This window comes from Callithrix jacchus, chromosome 12, assembly GCF_049354715.1.
Source record: "Callithrix jacchus isolate 240 chromosome 12, calJac240_pri, whole genome shotgun sequence".
Taxonomy (NCBI): domain Eukaryota; kingdom Metazoa; phylum Chordata; class Mammalia; order Primates; family Cebidae; genus Callithrix; species Callithrix jacchus.
The window spans coordinates 12,940,683-12,954,930 of record NC_133513.1 but is presented as its reverse complement, the minus strand read 5'-3'; the positions used below and the strand labels follow the sequence as shown (position 1 = coordinate 12,954,930).

Sequence of the window (14,248 nt, the reverse complement as noted above, 5' to 3'; positions counted from 1 at the left end):
ATTTTTATTATAATTTAATTAATGTTTTAGAGACAAAGTCTCACTCCACTGCCCAGGCTGCAGTGGCACAATCAAAGCTCACTAAAGCTTTGAACTCCTGGGCTCAATCAGTCCCCCCACCTTGGCCTCCAGAGTGCTGGGATTACAGGCATAAACCCCTTCACCTGGCCTGGCTAATTTTTTTTTAATGTTTTGTAGAGATAGTAGTCTAACTACGTTGCCCACACTGGTCTGGAACTCTGGGCCTCAAGCAATCCTCCTGACTCAGCCTCCTAGATGCTGGGATTACAGGCAATGAGCCACCATGCCCAGCTTCATCTGTTTTTTTTTTTTTTTTTTGAGACGAAGTTTCGCCCTTGTTACCCAGGCTAAAGTGCAATGGTGCAATCTTGGCTCACCGAAACCTTCGCCTCCTGGGTTCAGCTAATTCTCCTGCTTCAGCCTCCTGAGTAGCTGGGATTACAGGCACGTGCCACCATGCCCAGCTAATTTTTTGTATTTTTAGTAGAGGCGGGGTTTCACCATGTTGACCAGGATGGTCTCCATCTCTTGACTCGTGATCCACGCGCCTCGGCCTCCCAAAGTGCTGGGATTACAGGCGTGAGCCACCGCGTCTGGCCATCTGTTGTTTTTATCTCAGCAGTTCTGCTGGTCCTATCTAACCTTAGAGGACATTTGAAGTTTAGTGGACGTGGCCTCTTTACTTCTCTCTCTGCTGTCTTTTTATTCTCCCTGGTTTCACAACCCACTGGCTGTGCAAACTTTAACCTCTGTGCCTCAGTTTCCTTCCCTGCAAAAGGGGGATGAGACTCTACGTATATGAGTTGTATTAAATGAATTAGCAGCAGCAAAGTTCACAGCAGTGTGGCACCATGTTGGGCACAAGGCTAGGCACAGAGGATCCCTCAATTCATACCAGCCTATTGCTTCACCTCCATGGCCCTCAGAATGCTGGGAGTTTGCAACCCCCACCCCCACCCTCCCATGAACTCCACTCCCTGGAATCCTTTGCTAAGAGCAATGGGAAAATAAACCAGCGGGGTAAGTGCTCTCTGGGGGTAGAAGAGCATGGGTGACCAACTAGCTTTACGTAAATAAGTTTCAAAGCCCCTAGAAGCTGGGCGGTCTGGTGGCCCTTTAAACAGAGCTGGAGTATCGGGGGCCGGCTTGGTGAAAGGGGTCCAACCCGTGCAGTTAGGGGGCTAGAGTAAGTCTCCTCGCTTCCGGGTCCAGGAATTTGGGGGTGTCTCCTCTCCCCAGTATCGCATCCCCAGAGATCTGCACCCAAACCAAGCCTGGAAAAGGAGAATGGGGCACGATGTGCGGGGGCACTCACCTCCTGCCCCACACAGGGCTCGCCAGGCGCGGCCATCGGCGCCTCAGTTGTCCTGGGTCCCAGCGTCGGTCTGTAGGTCAGTGTCCCAGCAGAGTTCTCCGCTGTGCTCTTGCCAGGGAAGGGGCGGGGCGGGGCAGTTCCGGCTGAAATTGGAGCTCGGAGATCAGAAGACCCCGGGCAAGGTCCAGCTGCCCGGCGAGGGTGGAGCCACAAGGGGTGAAAACAGGTAGGGAGGCCGGCGCGGTGGCTCAAGCCTGTAATCCCAGCACTTTGGGAGGCCGAGGCGGGTGGATCACGAGGTCAAGAGATCGAGACCATCCTGGTCAACATGGTGAAACCCCATCTCTACTAAAAATACAAAAAATTAGCTGGGCATGGTGGCGCGTGCCTGTAATCCCAGCCACTCAGGAGGCTGAGGCAGAAGAATTGCCTGAACCCAGGAGGCGGAGGTTGCAGTGAGCCGAGATCGCGCCATTGCACTCCAGCCTGGGTAACAAGAGCGAAACTCCGTCTCAAAAAAAAAGAAAAAAAAGAAAAAGAAAACAGGTAGGGGCAGGAGGGAGGCGCGCTTGGGGAGCTGGTACAGGCACCTGGGTGGGGGATCCCGGAACCCCTGAAGGTTCAGTGACACTTCCTTAGTTCCCTCTTCCCCCAGCAACAAGAATCACTCCAAACTTCCCAAATACTTTGGACCCAGCAATTCCAGTTTCTCCTGATGAGAGAACTCAAAGGTCTGTGATCTTGTTCATAATATCCAGCGGGAGGGAAGATGCTATTCCTCCCAACATCGCAGGGCATGTACACCCCACTGTGATACTGTTTGTTGTATTCAGGGACGGAGAGTACAATATTCCTCCCAATGTCACAGGGAGTGTACACCCCCAAGTGATATTGTTCATAATACTGAGGGGAGGAGGAGATGATATTCCTCCCAATATCGCAGGGAGTGCACACCCTTCTTGGATCCTGTTCATAATATCCAGGAAGGGAGAGGATGATATTCCTCCCAATACTGCAGGAGATGTACACCCCCAGCGATATTCATAATATCCAGTGGGGGGAGAGGATAACATTTTTCCCAATATCACGGGGGGGGGGAGGGAGAACAATGCCCTGTGATATTGTTCGTAATATCCAGGTGGGAGAGGGTAATATTCCTTCCAATATTTCAGGAAATGGGCACCCTCCTGTGATATTGTTCATGATATCCATGCAGGGACAGGATAACATGACTGTCAATCTTAAGAGTGTCCACCCCTATGACATTGCTCCTACCATCAAGAAGGGGTATTATTCCCAATATTGTAAGCACTTTGTGTGTACACCCTCTGTGACATTTTTGTAATATTCAAGGGGAGAGGATGATTCTACTCCCAATATTGCAGAAGGTGTACACCCACCTGTGATAGTCTTCATAATATCCAGGAGGGGAGATGATGATACTCCTCTCAGTATCTCAGGAATACACATTTCCCTGTGAAATTGTTCATAATATCCAAAGAAGGAGAGGATGATATTCCTCCCAGCATTGCAGGGAGCGCACGTTTCCCTGTGAGACTGTTGGTAATATTTAGAGGGGGAGGAGATATTCCTCCCAATATGGCAAGGGGTGTACACCTCCTTGTGATATTATTCATGATATCGGGGTGGGGGGAGAGGATGATATTCTTCCCCATATCACAGAATCTGTGCACCCTTCTGTGATATTGTTCATAATATCCGGGGGCAGGGAGAGAGGATGATATCCCACCTAACATCGCAGATAATGTCCACATTCTCTGTGATATTGTTCTTAACATTAAGTGGAGGAGAGGATACATTTTCCAATATCGCATTGGGCATACATCTCCCTGTGATACTGTTCATTACATCGGTGGGAGAGGATAATATTCCTTCTACTATCACAGAAAGTGTACATCCCCCCGTGATATTGTTCATGATATCCAGGGAAGGAGAGGATGATGTTCCTCCCAATATTGCAGGGGTGTACAATTTCTTGTGATATTGTTCCTTATGTCCAAGGAGAGAGACTATGACATTTTCCTCAATATCGCAGGGCATGTACACAACCTTGTGATATTGTTCATAATATCCATGGTGGGAGAGGATATTGCTTTTCATATTACAGTGGGTGTACACCCCCCTACAATATTGTTTGTAACATCCGGCGGGGCGGGGAGAGGCTATTACCCCCATATCGCAGGGGGTACACACCCCTGTGATACTGTCCACAACATCCAGGGAAAAGAGGATCACCTTACTACCCATATCACGGGCGGTGTACACCCTCCTTCGGTATTGTTCATAACATCCAGGAGGGGAGAGGATGATGTTACTCCCCATATGGCAGGGGTGGACAAACCTGTGATACTGTTTGTAACATTCGGTGGGGAGAGGATAATGTTAGTCCGAATAGCGCAGATTGTGGACAGCTCCCTGCAACATTGTTCATAATATCCAGGGGGAAAGAGGATGATGTTCCCCACACACTGCAGGGGTGTATGCCCTCCTGCGATATTGTTCTTAATATCCGGTGGGGGAAAGAGAATAATGTTACTTCTCATATCACAGAACGTGTACACCCCTCTGCGATATTGTTCATAATATTGGGGGGGAATGATGTTACTTTTCATATCACAGGGGGTGTACACCCCTGCAATATGGGAATATACACCCATATTGTGATATGGTGTACACCCCCTGCAATATTGTTCATAATATCCAGGAGGGAGAAAACCATGTTACTTCCCATATCGTGTTCACACCTCTGCGATATTGTTCATAATATTCACGGGGCAAGAGGATGGCATCACTTGCCACATTGCAGAGGGCATACACCCTCCTGGGAAATTGTAATATGCAGGGGATGACAGGACATTTTTCCCAATATCGTAAACACCCTGTGTGTACAACCCCCTGTGATATTGTTCATCATATCCAGCAGAGGACAGGATGACGTTACTCTGCATATGGAAGGGGTGCACACTCCCCTCTGATATTTTTCATCCTATCCAGTGTGGGAAAGGATGATACAACTTCCAATATGGCAGGGGGTATAAACTCCACTGTAATATGGGTCATAATATTTAGGGGGAAAGAGGATATGATTACTTCCAGTATTGCAGTACACCCGCCTTGTGATATTGTTTGTAATATCCACGAGGTGAGAGGATGATATTACTCCTAATATCACAAAGAATGTACACACCCTGGTTTTGGGGGGCACATGGCAACACAGTCAAGCTCACGTACATGGCATTTGAGGTCAGGGCATGGAAAAATACTGGGGCACTGTGTGTATATTATTTGTGCATGAGAATGAAACAAGCTTTGTAGCCTGGGCACTTAAGCTAGCAGCCTAATTTGAGAGGAGAAACATTAATATGAAATGTAAGAGAGAATTCCTTCTAAGGACTATGTTATTATCCAATCAATTTCTTTAAAAGAAGGAGAGGCTGGGCAAGGTGGCTCACACCTGCAATCCCAGCACTTGAGGTAGGGAGTTGGAGACCAGTCTGGTCAACATAGTGAAAAACCCCTGTCTCTACTAAAAACACAAAAAATAGCCCGGCCTTGTGGTTTATTACCCCAGCTACTCAGGAGGCTGAGGCTGGAGAATCACTTGAAGCTGGGAGATGCACGTTGCTGTGAACTAAGATCATACCACTTCCAGTCTGTCATCTGACCTGTGCCTCTGTGTGTGCACTTGGTTTTCCCTGTCCATGTCCCATGCTGTACACACACTGTTATTAAGGCATTTTTATAGTAAAAAAAAAATTGTTTTGATTTCCATGTGATCTTTTTTGTCCAATATACATTTTGTCTTCTATAAAATACCTGTGCCCCTACTGAACACTTCTGTGTGTGGCTGCATATGTGTCTGTATGTCATGAAGAATAATTATCCACAGATCACAGATGCAGATCTCAGAGTTTCACTGCATTCCTATAATCTCTTCATCTCATAAGAATCTGAATTTTAATCTTTGAGACAGTGGCTATCCCTTATCTTTTGAAACAGAGATTGGAAATCCCAGGGCCTGAGCTGTTACACCCCAACGTCAATAAATTTCAATGACCATCTCATGCTGATCTTGAGTGGGAATGTTCTCATGTAACCAGTGGGAGGGAGGAGCTTCTCCCTTTTAGCAGCTATGTTGCAAGATGCTTTCCTTGTGGGCTTGGTCTCCTTGTCCTCACCATGACCTCATAACCACATCAGTCCCAGCTCATTTCTGAGAAAGCTGGGGCTCTGAGCCCCACTGAGAATTGGTGTCTGGGCTCAGGCAGCAGGAACACAGCAAAGGGGGAGGATTCTACATGCCAAGGTTGGGAGAGGCAAAGCTGGGAGTCGCAGGGGGAGAGAGAGGTTGCTGGGGAGAAGATGACGCCAGAACAGCTCAGGATTGGCTTTGAGTTTCCTGCCAGAGTCGACCTGATTCCGAAGACCAAGGCGCAGCTCCACTAAACCAGACCCATCCTCACTGTTAGTCTCCCGGCACCACAAACAGTAGGGCAGACAGGGCCCCTGACAGAACCAAGTGAAATTTCCCAGAGCTCTAGTCATTCATTCACCCTGATCCAGAGACTTCACACACCCAGGGAAAGACTCATCATTCCTACAGATAATGGACTAAGGGCAGTGGGGCAATGAGCAAGTGCTGGGGGAATAATTCCCTGTGCACACCTGGCCATCTGAGCTCTCCCGCGGCAGCTCTATGGGGCCCGCATGCAGCCTCCATGCTCCTGCTCATACTGCTTGCCCAGCTAGGACCCTTACAGCTCCACCTGAGTTACACAGACCCCTAAGTGAAAATCAACCAGCTCCAGCCTTCTCATTCACAGCCTCCTGCTTGTTCCCAGGAGATTCGGTCTCCTTCTTTTGCACCCTGGGTCCCTTCACTTATGCTTCCACTGTGGGTGGGTGGTCACAATCTCTGTGCCCTTTAGTGTGGATCTCTCTGCTGGAGGAGACAGGACGCCCTGCAATCAGGGACGGGTCTCATCCCTAACAGAGACGGCCATGTGGCCCAGGTTTGATGCACACCCGCAGAACTGCTATTTCTGGCTTCTATACACAATCTCTGGCTGGGCTGGTGGCTCAAGCCTGTAGTCTCAGCACTTTGGAAGGCCTCAGTTGGCAGATGGCATGAGTCCAGAAGTTTGAGACCAGTCTGGGCAACATGGTGAAACACAGTCTCTACAGAAAGTTAAGAGAGAGAGAGAGAGAGAGAGAGAGAGAGAGAGAGAGAGAGAGAGAGAGAGAGAGAGAGAGAGAGAGAGAAGGCATGGTGGCTCATACCTGTAACCCCAGCACTTTGGGAGGCCAAGGTGGGTGGATCACCTGAGGTCAGGAATTCAAGACCAGCCTGGCCAATATGGTGAAACCCTGTCTCTACTAAAAATACAAAAATTAGCCAGGTGTGATGGTATGCACCTGTAGTCTCAGCTACTCAGGAGGCTGAGGCAGAAGAATCACTTGAATCCGGGAGGCAGAGACTGCAGTGAGCTGAGATCTGAGATCTCACCACTGCACTCCAGCCTGGGTGGCAAAGCGAGACTCCATCTCAAAAAAAAAGAAAAGAAAAGAAAAGAAAGGCTGGGCACTGTGGCTCATGTGTGTAATCCCAGCACTTTCAGAGCAAAGGCGAGCACATCAAGAGATCAGTAGATCAAGACTGTCCTGGCCAACATGGTGAAACACTGTCACTGCTACAAATACAAAAAATTAGTTGGACATTGGGGACATGCACCTGTGGCCCCAGCTACTTGGGAGGCAGAGGCAGGAGAACTGCTTGAACCTAAGAGGCAGAGGTTGCAGTCAGCCAAGATGGTGCCACTGCACTGCAGCCTGGCAACAGAGTGAGACTTCATCTCAAAATTTAAAAAATAAAAAGAAGCCAAAGGTGGTGGTGCGTGACTGTAGTCCCAGCTGCTGCTCTGAAGGCTATGGTGGGAGGATCACCTGAACCCTGGAGACGGAGGTTACACTGAGCCAGGATTGCACCACTGCACTCCAGCCTGGGTGACACAGTGAGACTGTCCCCACAAAAATACAAAATCTGTCTTTATCTACAAGAGATACCTGCTGCCAAACTCATAATGAGGAAATACTGCAACCGACTGTGTACTCTCAGAAACCTGAGAAAAGTGACCAGGATCTCAGCCAGTGTCACCTTGTACTGCAAAGCCCTGCAGGACCATCTGTGCCGTTTCTTTCTATTCACTCAAAAAAGAAGAGATGAATTTTTTACAAATTACTTTATACCGTTCAAATAAACACATCAAGTGGTGCATTTAGAGGTGTTGGTTGAGGTCTCAGAGGCCGCATGACTAGAGGAGGGGGTGAATTCCGAGGGGACAGTCAGGTGAAGGTTGAGTGTCGGTTGAGACAGCAGGTCAGCCAAGTGAAGGAGGTGGTCGAAGTACGAGAGAAAACCTAGGAAGGAGGTGGCTGAGGGCTGAGAGGTCATGAGGAGATTCTTTAGGTCCTAGAGGAGACTCACATGAAGGTGACAGCTAAGGGAGGCCACCAAGGTAGAGAAGGTGGCCGAGGTGCCAGTGGCCACAAAATGGAACAGTAGGCTGAGGTCCCAAAGGCCACACTGCTGGAGGAAGAAGATGAAGTCCCCCAGGAAAGAGAGGTGGATGAGGTGGATGGGGTCCCCCAGGACAGAGAGATGGATGAGGTGGATGGGGTCCCCCAGGACAGACAGGTGAATGAGGTGGATGGGGACCTCCAGGACAGACAGGTGGATGAGGTGGATGGGGCTCTCCAGGACAGACAGGTGGATGAGGTGGATGGGGTCCTCCAGACAGACAGATTGATGAGGTGGATGGGGTCCCCCAGGACAGAGAGATGGATGAGGTGGATGGGGTCCCCCAGGACAGAGAGATGGATGAGGTGGATGGGGTCCCCCAGGACAGACAGGTGAATGAGGTGGATGGGGACCTCCAGGACAGACAGGTGGATGAGGTGGATGGGGCTCTCCAGGACAGACAGGTGGATGAGGCGGATGGGGTCCTCCAGGACAGACAGATTGATGAGGTGGATGGGGTCCCCCAGGACAGACATCTGGATGAGGTGGATGGGGTCCTCCAGGATAGACAGGTGGATGGGGTCCCCCAGGACAGACATCTGGATGAGGTGGATGGGGTCCTCCAGGATACACAGGTGGATGAGGTGGATGGGGTCCCACATGACAGACTAGATGGATGAGGTGGTTGAGGTACCTAAGGACAGACATCTGGATGAGGTGGATGGGGTCCTCCAGGATACACAGGTGGATGAGGTGGATGGGGTCCCACATGACAGACTAGATGGATGAGGTGGTTGAGGTACCTCAGGACAGACACCTGGATGAGGTAGATAAAGTCCCATAGGAGGTGCAGCTGGAGGAGGTGCTAGAGGTCCCACAAAACAAATAGTTGGAAGACATAAAGGAAGTCTCAGAGGACACTCAATTGCTGGAGGTGTCTGTGGTTTCAGAAGATCACCAGCTGGAGAAGATGGTGGAGATACCAGAGAGCACTTGACTGAAGGAGGTGACTGTGGTCTCAGAGAATCTTCACTTGGAGAAGATGGTTGAGGTGGCACAGGACATTCGAGTGAAGTAGGTGGTTGAAGTCCCAGAGGACACGTGACTGAAATAGGAAGTTGAGGTTCCAGAAAATGCTCAAGTGGTGGAGCTGCCTGTGGTCTGCCAGAAAGTCATTAGCTGTAGAAGATGGTAAAGGTAACAGATTCCACTCGGGTGGAGGAGTGTGTGGGCTCAGAAAGTCTTCAGCTTGAGATGGTGGCAGAGGTATCAGAGAACACTCAAGTGGAGGTGTGCGAGGCCTCAGAACATCTTCAGCTGGAGAGTGGTAGAGATACCAGAGGACACTCACGGTGAGGTGTGCAGGTGATCTTCTTATAAAATCTTCAGCTGAAGATGGTGGGAGAGGTACTAGAGTACACTCAGGTGGAGGTGTCTGTGGTCTCAGAAGATCATCAAGAGATACCAGAAGACACTCTATTGAAATAAGTGGCTGAGGTCCAAGGGGACACTCAAATGGTGGAACTACCTGTAATCTCAAAAATTTTCAGTTGGAGAAAGTGGTTGAGGTCCCAGAGGACACTGGATGGAAGCTGTGTGTCGTCTCAGAAAATCATCAGCTGGAGACGATGGTAGAGGTATCAGAAGATACTCGGGTGGTGGCATCTGTGGTTTTCAAAGATAATCATCTAGAGAAGGTGGTAGAGATGGCAGAAGACACTTGAGTGGTGGTGTCTGTGGTCTCCAAAGATTGTCATCTGGAGAAGGTGGTAGAGATGCCAGAAGACACTTGAGTGGTGGTGTCTGTGATTTTCAAAGATTATCATCCGGAGAAGGTGGTACCGATGCCAGAAGGCACTCAAGTGGTGGTGTCTGTGTTCTTGAAGTATCATCATCTGGAGAGGTGGAACAGGTGCCAGAAGACACTCGAGTGGTGCTGTCGTGGTTTTCAAAGATCATCATCTGTAGACAGTGGTAGAGGTGTCTGTAGACATTCGACTGGAGGTGCGTATAGACTCAGAAAATCATTGGCTAAAGGTGGTAGAGGTAATAAAAGATGCTCATCTGTAGGTGTCTGTGGTCTTGAAAACTCATCATCTGTAGAAGCTGGCAGAGGTGTGAATAGACACTCAGGTGGAGTTGTGTATGGGCTCAGAAAATCATTGGCTGAAGAAGGTGGTAAAGGTGCCAGAAGACATTCGGGTGTAGGTGTCTGTGGTCTCAAAAACTCATAATCTGAAGAAGCTGGCAGAGGTGTGCGTAGACACTCAGGTGGAATTGTGTATGGGCTCAGAAAATCATTGGCTGAAGAAGGTGGTAAAGCTGCCAGAAGACATGTCGGCACAGAGCCACTCACCTCTAGCTGGGAGGGCAGTGTGTCCTGTAGCCCCGAGAGGCCATGGTGCAGCCCCAGCACCAGCCCCTGGCAGCTGCCCTCTGCCTTCCTCTCCAGGGCTGCGTGGAGATTCTCACCATCCAAGTTCACCATCAGCCCGGCTGCCAGATTGCGTCCCACACTCTGGGCAGAAGCAAAGCTGTTGGGTGTCCCTGGGACCCACTGTCCCCTCTGTGGCCCAGGCACAGCCCCCTCCTCACCTGGAAGTACCTGTAGCCATCTATGGAGAAGGGCAGGCCCCAGTGCTTTAGGGTGGGCACGTTGTGGATATGATGGAAGCTAGCATGGAGCTGGCAGCTCGGGGACTCGGGGGTCAGGCCCTCTAGGCCAAGGGTAGCATCTAGCTGACCCCTCGCATTCCACAGTGCCAGGCATGCTGAGCAGTTGGAAGACACATGGGTGAGAAAAAAAGTTCCTCTGCCTTAGAGGGGAGTCCTGGGGAAAGAGGCCAGTGGGCAGGGATGGCCAGAGCCCCAGAGACCACTCAGCCCACTCCACCCCATTGAGTCCGGTGGGAACATGACGGGGGCCTGGCCAGCCCAGCTGCTCTCTGGAGGGTCCCCTGAGCCCCCCAGCTCCAGGTCTCACTGCCCGCAATACACCAGGTTAGACCATACGAAATTGTCCACATTTCACAGAAGTGGAGATTTCATCTAGTCCAACCTCACAGCACAGTCACCAAACGTAGCAAGCAGTGGAACCCGTGTCCCCTTAGGATTTCCAGCTCCTGAGGACAGGGCCCAAATCTCAGAGAGATGGTGTGTCCTCCCCTCACTGCTGCACCCGGCCCCTCCAGGCCTGGAGGGAACATCTCTGAGAAGCCCACGCAGGGGCTGTTGGGACTATTTCATAGCCGCTGTCCCAGAGGGCATCATTGGGGTCCTGGACCAGGCATCTACACTGCACCAGCTTTCCCAGGGAACGGGTTGGGGTTAGGAGGCCAGACTGGGGGAGGCAGGCAGGGGGAAGCCAGGCGGAGGGAGGCAGGTGGGAGGAGGCAGTCTGGAAGAGGCAGGTGGAGGAAGAGGCAGGTGGAGAGGGAGGGAGGGAGTGGAACAGGGTGGGGAGAGGGAGGGAGGAGAGGCAGGGAGGAAGAGAAGGGGAGAGGAAGGGAGAAAAGAGAGAGGAGCAGGGGAGAAGGGGGGAAGACAGGGAAGGAAGGAGTGGGGAGGGGGAGGGAAAGAGGAGGGGGGAAGGAGAGGGGAGATGACAGGGGAGAGGGAGGAGGAGGAGAGGGAGGGAGAGAGAAAGGAGAGGAGAAGGAGGGAGAGAGGAGGGGCTTGGTGGCACCTGCCATCACCATCTCATCTGAAGCATGCCAATACTGTAACATCGAGTGTCCTGAACCTGCGTGTTCTGGCTGAATCATAGCCCGGGGAAGAAGTGACAGATGTGCAGGGAAAGCCAGTAGGGGAAAGAAACGAAGCTGGAATGTGAGTTAGGGTGCTGGAATCTCATTTATCCCCCCTCCCTTGGCCCCAGGACTTGGGAGTCTTGGAGGAAGAAGCTGTTCTGCCTGGACCACTCATCCTACCTGCATCACTCAGCGTGCTGATATTTTGCGTCAGGCCACCTCCAAGCTGGCTGTGCCTAGGGCCCCAGGAGCAAGCTCCACCTAGAGCCAGGCTGGCCGCCTGGACCCAGATGCTGGCCTGGGCCCTCAGGTTCCTCCTCTGGGCCTGCAGCTGGCCCTTCAGCTGGAGCTCTGCAGGCAAGGCCTGGCTGCTGTTCTGGGTGAGGACACAGGTCACGCTGCGCACGCTAGTGCCGTTCCCTGCCTTCTCATGCTTGTCCCGCAGGAGGAAACCCAGCACAGCTGAGTCAGCAGTGACTCTGAGGGTGCCTGCAGAGGATGGGAGAGGAGAACAGAGCAGGGGGCGGCTCAGGGAACCGAGCTGCTTTGGAGAGGAGGGAAAAGAATTTCAGGGTAGGAAGAGGCTAGATTCATGATGTCACACTTGTAACTCATGTCAGAAATGTCACATTTGTAGGCTGGGCGTGGTGGCTCATGCCTGTAATCCCAACACTTCAGGAGGCCAAGGTGGGTGGATCATGAGGTAAAGAAAATGAGACTAGCTTGGCCAACACGGTGAAACCCCATCTCTATTAAAATACAAAAATTAGCTGGGCGTGGTGGCGCACACTTGTAGTCCCAGCTACTTAGGAGGCTGAGGCAGGAGAATCGCTTGGACCCAGGAGGTGAAGGTTGCGGTGAGCTGAGATCGCACTACTGCGCTCCAGACTGGGTGAAAGAGCGATACTCCTACTCAAAAGAAAAAGAAATGGCAGCACATTTGTGAAATCCATCAAATTATGGCAGCTCCCGCACAGGATACTCTGAAAATCAAGCATGCTAATCTGCAAAGTAATAGAGAAAACCCGAATAGCTCTGGATTTATATGTTCTCCAAACAAATCCCACAGAGAACCTCCAGAGGTCTTCACTGGTAGAGTCCATCAGACATGTAGGGACCATCACCACCAATCTCATACAAACGCTTTCAGAAAAGAAAAAGAACAGAATCATCAACTTGGTTTATGAAATCAGCATAAACCTCATACCAAACCTGACAAGAGCTTTGCAAAAAAGGAAAATTACAACGCAATAGTGCTGTGAACACAGATACCAATTTTTTTTTTTCTTTTCTGAGACGGAGTCCCGCTCTGCTGCCAGGATGGAGTGCAGTGGTGCGATCTCAGCTCACTGCAACCTCCGCCTCCCAGGTTCAAGCGATTCTCTTGCCTCAGCCTCTGGAGTAGCTGGGACTATAGGCACCCACCACCACGCCCAGCTAATTTTCATATTTCTACTAGAGATGAAGTTTCACCATGTTGGCCAGGACAGTCTCAATCTCCTGACCTCAAGATCCGCCTGCCTCGGACCCCCCAAGTGCTAGGATTACAGGCGTGAGCCGCAGTGCCCAGCCCACGAATACCAACTTTCTTAACAAAGTATTAGGAAACCAAATTCAATTACATATAGAAAGAAAAATGCTTATGAAACAATGGAGGGAATCCCGCTAAAGCAAGGTTGGTTTCACACTGAAGACCAATTTAACTCACTCTACTAACAAAATGAAAGTGGAAAACCATGTGAATATGGACTAGATTCAGAAAAGGCATCTGACTACATTCCACACCCATTCTTAAGAATAATAAAAACTGGCCAGGCATGGTGGCTCATGCCTATAATCCCAGCACTTTGAGGGGCTGAGGCAGGCAGATCACTTGAGGCCAGGAGTTTGAGACCAGCCTGGCCAACATGGTGAAATTCTGTCTCTAGTAAGACTACAAAAATTAGCCAGGTGTGGTGGCGGGTGCCTGTAATTCCAGCTACTTGGGAGGCTAAAGCAGGAGAATCACTTGAACTCAGGAGGTGGAGGTTGCAGGTTACAGTGAGCTGAGATTGCACCATCCAGCCTGGGAGAAGAGCAGGACTGTCTCTAAAAAACAAACAAAACTCTGCAATCTGATAAAGAACATCTATGCAAAACCAATAGAAAACATGAAAATTATTTGCGGAAATTTTGAACATTTTCCTTGTAAGACTAAGAACAAGGTGAGAATTTTTGCTGTTAGCATTTTTATTCAATATTATACTGTAGTTCTTACCCACTGTAGTAAGAAAAAAAAAAAAAAACTTTAGTGGCATAAAAATATCAGACCAGGCATGGTGGCTCATGCCTATAATCCCAGCACTGTGGGAGGTGGAGGTAAGAGGACTGTTTAAACTCAGGCGTTCCAGACCAGCCTGGGCAACAAATGGAGACCATGCCTCTAAAAAACAATTATCTGGGTATGCTGGCATGCACCTGTAGTCCCAGCTACTTGGGAGGCTAAGGCAGGCGGATTGCTTGAGCCCAGGAGTTTGAGGCTACAGTGAGGCATGATCGTGCCACCACACCTCAGTCTGGGTGACAAAACGAGGCCCCATCTCAAAAAAAAAAAAAAAGGCATAAAAATCCAAATGGAAGAAAACA

General features: G+C 50.2%; 1 protein-coding gene and 1 pseudogene across 2 annotated transcripts in view; both read right to left on the bottom strand.

Annotated features, from left to right (window-relative positions):
• The window catches only part of LOC144576513 (ATP-binding cassette sub-family C member 6-like), a 134,268-nt pseudogene extending 132,832 nt beyond the window's left edge, over nucleotides 1-1,436 (bottom strand). The window contains exon 1 of the transcript XR_013524602.1: nucleotides 1,337-1,436. The product of XR_013524602.1 is annotated as an ATP-binding cassette sub-family C member 6-like (transcript). The remainder of the gene's footprint in view (nucleotides 1-1,336) is intronic.
• The window catches only part of LOC103796577 (uncharacterized), a 196,163-nt gene that overhangs the window by 158,455 nt on the left and 23,460 nt on the right, over nucleotides 1-14,248 (bottom strand). The window lies entirely within an intron of this gene.